The 6000-nt window shown below is 40.4% G+C and overlaps 1 long non-coding RNA gene across 6 annotated transcripts in view; it reads right to left on the bottom strand.

Moving 5' to 3' along the window:
- Nucleotides 1-1377: 1377 nt before the first annotated feature.
- The window catches only part of LOC132210092 (uncharacterized), a 29839-nt gene continuing 25216 nt past the window's right edge, over nucleotides 1378-6000 (bottom strand). For all 6 annotated transcript variants that reach the window (XR_009446284.1, XR_009446289.1, XR_009446287.1 and 3 more), the window contains exon 3: nucleotides 1378-1537. This is a non-coding gene — a long non-coding RNA (uncharacterized LOC132210092). The remainder of the gene's footprint in view (nucleotides 1538-6000) is intronic.

The following is a 6000-nucleotide window of genomic DNA, read 5'->3' as shown; positions in this document are numbered from 1 at the left end:
AAATGTAAATTTACCCTGGTTAAACTGTCTTGAGTATAAAAACGTATGCAGTATTGAGTCCTTCTAAAATTCTCTTTTGTAGGTAAACACTGAACCCAATGAGATGTAATCATTAGTAATTAGAGTGGGGTGAAACACTTCCCTAACGGCACAGGCAGCACTTTTGCCTCACAGCACTGGGGACCCAGGTTTCATTCCACCCTTGGGTAATTGTTTGTGCAGATATTCACCCCAAGCTTGCATGCGTTTCCTCTGGTGCTCCAGTTTCCTCCCACAGTCCAGAGATGGCCTTGCCAAATTGCCCAAAAAGTGTCTATGATATGCAGGGGTTCAGGATAGGATAGGGGGTATTGGTTTGAGTGGCATGCTATTTGGAGGGTTGGTGTGGACTCGATGGGCCATATGGCCTGCTTCCACACTGCAGGGATTCAGTGATTCTAATACACATACTTGAGAGCTAGTCACAAATAATCTAGCACTCCACAAGTGAAGGTTCATCAGAAAGACATGGAGGACCAGAACAATGCTACAAATTTATACAGAGGTTTCATTTACACTCTCTCCCAGCATGACACCGCCCTCAAAAAACCCTGCATTTAATTTGCAGAAGAGGGTTCTCAACTTTCTTGGATTGTTCACATTCTCAGGGAATTAAACAAAACACTGCCACTATGAATGGGAGCAAAAGGCATTAAATGTCTGGTTCCACACTAAAAACATAACGAAGGTGGGCAGTGTTCAAAATACATGTGGGCGGTAGGCAAATCAGTAAGAAAAATCACATGGAAAATTCAATCATGGATAACCACCCACATACACAGATGTGACAGAATCTTTGAGATATTTGCTCCTCCAATCAAATTGCAAAGGTGCGATTAATCGGGAACAATGGGGGCTATGAAATTTCATACAGGGTTCATAGATTATGGCTGGAAGAAATTCATCTCAAAAAGTCTGATTAAGGGAGATGCACATTAGAAACAGCTTGGAATACAAAAAAAAACACTGAAATACTTGGAAGTTACGATGGTCAAAAACAGCAACTTTAAAAAAAGCGCTAATCTATAGTAATTGCCCAGACTCATTCATTGTAACATCTTGGGTTTGTTAGCCAAAAAATGAGGTACAATTAAGTTAGATAAAAAACGTACTACAACTTATATACAGATGTTGTTTAGTTTCCAGTTGCTAAGGAGGCAAGGCAAAAAGAATTTACCATTATAAGTAAAGCAACCCAGCCTAGAATGCCGAGGTACAGTTACTCAAAAGACTTCATCTTCATAAAATATACAAAGAAAAATGGGAAATTGATTAAATTTAAGGCAGTACATGATCACAAACAATGCAAACACTATTCTATCCAGAGCAATACCTGATGCCTGTAGTTGTACCAGCACTCGATCCTGCAACAAGTACAACCCAGTGTTGGCCTCCATTTTCCAGGCCTTCCAAAGGAACAGTGATGACATTCAGCAGGAGATTGTTCAACACTAAAACTCCAAGCGCCAAGCAGTGCATTCTGCAGGGAGTCAATTAACTGAGGAGTTAAAAGAAAAGGTATCACAATACGAATCAAAAAAAAATGAAGTCATCATAAAACTTCCTTTTGGTAGGTGTTTACTTCTGTATTTTACAAATCATTGTATCAAACGTCACAAACTGGAAAGTTACATGGTTTGAAACATAAGGTAAATTTTTGAAAGGTAAAACTCTTTAAAATTAACTCAAATTTTTGCTATAATACCATACTACTTCCTGCATGGATTTTCACCTGGTTCTTGCTTAAAATACATGGCATGTCAATGAGCGTGAGCAGCATCACACTGCTTGAGGGGTACAATTACCAAATCTTTTTAGGGCCAATCTAATATCCGCAATACTGTAAAAATTCTTATGTGCTGATTTTGAACATCTATGATTTGTGTAACAATTGGAAAACATTAATGGAATCAGAGGTGAACTCCCAAAAAAAATTCCAAAAATCATAAAACCAACTGAACTCAAATGGCCCAAGATGTCAGTTACCATTTTGTCAAACAAACCTACCTTTGAGCTGCGCAACAATGTGAATTCCAAGGCACAACTTAGTTCCATCACGAATTAACATCTCCCGTGCAATGTACACAACAAAAGCAGGAGATTTACCATTGTGACATATGCATAATGGGAAGGTTAAAAAAAAAAGAGTACATGTGCCGTCTTTCAATCCATTTTGACTGGACATTGTACACAGAAGTACAAGGAAGCATAGGTATTCTTTTGGTAGAAATTTGAAAAATAAATTCATTATTTTGGTTATGGCCTATTTTACATAATTTGCATCAAGTTCCACAGTTCACAGACAGTTTAGAACAACTGCTGCTGCAAAAATAAGAATACATATCTGTTTCATCATGTGCTTCCTCAACATTATCAGAGCAAAATACATTTCACTAAACAGCAAACTTTACAATGTCCTTGTTAATTTCACAGTAAAGCGTGTAGCAGTTACATTGCTGTAAAAAACAAATATACCATTTCATAACAAAATTTAAAGCAATTCTACTAGTTCTTTGCACCATTTGGAGCTGAATGAATTGATAGAAAATTTCACTGCACTGAGAGAAATGACCAATACAAAGCAGCCACTGGGCATGTGGACCAACTGAAAAAAAGGAAATTGCGCATTTATGCAGGACATTTCATGACCTCAAAATGCCCAAAAGCACTCTGCAGCCAGTAAAGTACTGGTCGACATTTGTCAGCTGAGTCTGGCATGGATCTTGAATCCACAACCCTTGGACTTAGAGTCTTTGGAAATATGCCTCAGTTGACATCAATGCAAAACACACCGAATACACACTTGTATCAGAGATAATGGGAACTGCAGATGCTGGAGAATTCCAAGATAATAAAATGTGAGGCTGGATGAACACAGCAGGCCAAGCAGCATCTCAGGAGCACTCCTGAGATGCTGCTTGGCCTGCTGTGTTCATCCAGCCTCACATTTTATTATCTTGGAATACACACTTGTGTTGGCCACACAATGAACCAGCCACAATTTCACAGAAACATACAGTCTTAGCAACATTTCAACTGCGTAGACTCTTCACCTTGGAAATGCTGTCACTTCCACATGAGCCACCAGAATTATCCAGTAGAATTCAAGATGAACTAACACATTTGCAAATTTTCCCAATGCCCCACTGTTTGCATGTGCAGCACAATTAGGGAAGAAATAGGAAAAAAAATGGACAAGATCAAATCTTTTTAAAGCTAATACTTGCACATGCCTCATGTTTGCAAATCATCACAGAACCATCTCCTCGCAACTAGATTTGCTGGCATTGTTAGGGTTAGACCTCAGACAGCAAAAAGTACTGCACGTTTCAGTGAGGGAAGACATCAGAGTGAATGAGGGGAAATTGAGACTCTGCAGTACAGAGGGGTTTGAGTGGCCTTGCATTTGACTCACAGTAAGTTGGCATGAAAGTACAGCTAGTGATTAGAAAGGGAAAAAAAAGTAATGTTCTCACTTAATGTAAAGGAGAATGAAATGTATAAGGAGGTAGGTTTTGCTATAATTTTGTTGGACAGTGAGATCATATCTGAAGCAGTGCAGAGAGCTTTGGTTGATATTATAACAACGGATGCAATTCAGAGAAGACTCACCTGACAGATTCCTGGAATGAAAGGATTATTTTATAGGGAAAGTTGGGGCAGTTAGGTCCTTTATCCATTGATGTTGAGAAGAATGAGAGGTAATATTACCAATTCTGATGAAAAGTCACTGGACTCAAAACATGTCATCTGCATTCTTCCCACTGATGCTGCTAGACATGCTGAGTTTCTCCATCAATTTCCTGTTTTTGTTTCAGGTAATCTTACTGTAATACAAAATATATCCTGAGGGAAGTTGGCAGCTTCAATGCTGAAAGGGGATGGTTTCCATTGTAAGAGAGACTAGAAACAAGGGGACACAAATTTTAAAATATAAACAAATCTACCTTTCAAGACAGATGGAGAGAACTGCCCTTGTACTGAAATTGTTAGGCTGTGAAATTCTCTTGCCCTAGGGAACAGTGGAGACACATCATTGATTATTTTTATAAACTGAGTTAGACGGATTCAAGATAAACAAGGGAGCCAAAAGATTACAAGGGGCAGTTGTAAATGTGGAGCTGAGGCTACAATGACATCAGCCATGATCCAGGAGGAAATGAGAGGGGATTGTGCAAATACGACAGGGGATTAGACTGGAAGAAGAGGAGATGGGGTTTGAAGAAAATATAGGATAAGAGGAAAATGGACAGAAAGAAAGATCCAGATATTGGTCTTGAAGAGCAGTTAGAGCTGATGATCCTTAACATCTGGAGGGAAAAAAAAGTATAAAAAAAGTTTCTCAAAAGGAAACGAAGGACAGCAAAGGATGCTGTTATGGAGGAAAACGGCTATGGAGGAAAATAGATTGGGGCACAAGACACTAAGTGTAGATCTCAGGATGCAATGGTTTGAAAGGGATAGAATACGTGGAGATAGAATCATAGAATCCCTATAGTGGGAACAGCCAATTTGCCTCATCAGTTCCACATCAACCCTTCAAACAGCATCTCACCCAGACCCACAACCCCATCCTACCTCTGCAGCTGTGCATTTACAATGGCTAACCTATCTTGCCTATACATCCCAAACACAATGGGACATTCAGTATGGCCAATCCAGCTAGCCTGCACACGTCTGGACTGAGGGAGGAAACCAGACATCCCAGAGAAAACCTATGTGGACCCGGGGAAAATGTGCAAACTCCACACAGACAGACCCTGAGGGTGGAAGTAAACCCAGTTCGCAGGCACTGTGAAGCAGCAGTGCTAACCACTGACCCACCTTGCCACATATATCTGTAATCATTGGTAGATCAGAACCATGAAGAACAAATTTCTGAGATTCTTACTGAAATTAAGTCAGAGCTGTAGAAAGAAAGATGCTGAGGAAAGGGATGTAGGTGTTAAAATTTGTTAGATGGCACCTGAAGAAGTTCAAGGAAGGTAAACAGTGGCTTTTGGGAGATACAGTGGCTCAGTGATTAGCACTGCAGCCTCACAGCACCAGGGACCTGGGTTCGACTCCAGCCTCGGGCGACTGTCTGTATGGAGTTTGCATATTCTCCCCGTGTCTGCGTGGGTTTCCTCCGGGTGCTCTGGTTTCCTCCCACAGTCCAAAGATGTGCAGGCTACGTGGATTGGCCATGCTAAAATCACCCGGAGTGTTCAAGGGTGTGTGGACTTGTTGGGCCGAATGGCCTGTTTCCACAGGATAGGGAATCTAATCTAATCCAAACAAAAGATTATAAAAGAGCCCCCATCAGGCAAAATTCACATTCCTGGAAGAAAAAGAAATGGGCAGTGATTTGGCACAAACATACAAAGCAAAATACTGTACATTAGAAAAAAAAGAGAAATAAAAGAATTGAAATTTCAAGACACTCAGCAGTCGACATCTACAGGGGAGAGAAAGAGATAACATTTCGGAATGAAGGCTTTACATCAGATTTGGGGATCTATGTAATTCAACTTTATTATTTGGTAGTCATGTGATAGAATGATGTTGAATTGTTATACTTAGTTGTCAATTTCAATACCAGAGGACTCGACTCTTCCAGTGTAGTGGTAGTGTCCCTACCTCTGAACCAGGAGGCTCAGATTCAAGTCCTACATGCCATGGATTGTGTCATTACAGGTCTGAACAAATTGATCCAAATAATCGAAGGCTGTCGTGTCACTGCACGTGTTCTTGGTCTTTGCTCGCAGGCCTGGGTTCAAAATCCCACATGATCAAGAGCTGTGTCAGAACTTGACTGAATATATTGATAAAAGGTGTCAAAAGATGTCTGCAACTGCAAATACAAATCCACTTTGCCCAAGGGCTTAACAGCCTGAAAATGCACTTTTGCATCTGATCTTGGAAAGGAAGCGCACCTCCAGTCTGCACTGTACTTGAATGGGAGACAGCCTGGGAGTACTA

Source organism: Stegostoma tigrinum, chromosome 10 (assembly GCF_030684315.1).
Source record: "Stegostoma tigrinum isolate sSteTig4 chromosome 10, sSteTig4.hap1, whole genome shotgun sequence".
NCBI lineage: Eukaryota > Metazoa > Chordata > Chondrichthyes > Orectolobiformes > Stegostomatidae > Stegostoma > Stegostoma tigrinum.
The sequence above is the reverse complement of the archived record's forward strand: the minus strand, read 5'-3'. Positions and strand labels throughout refer to the sequence as shown.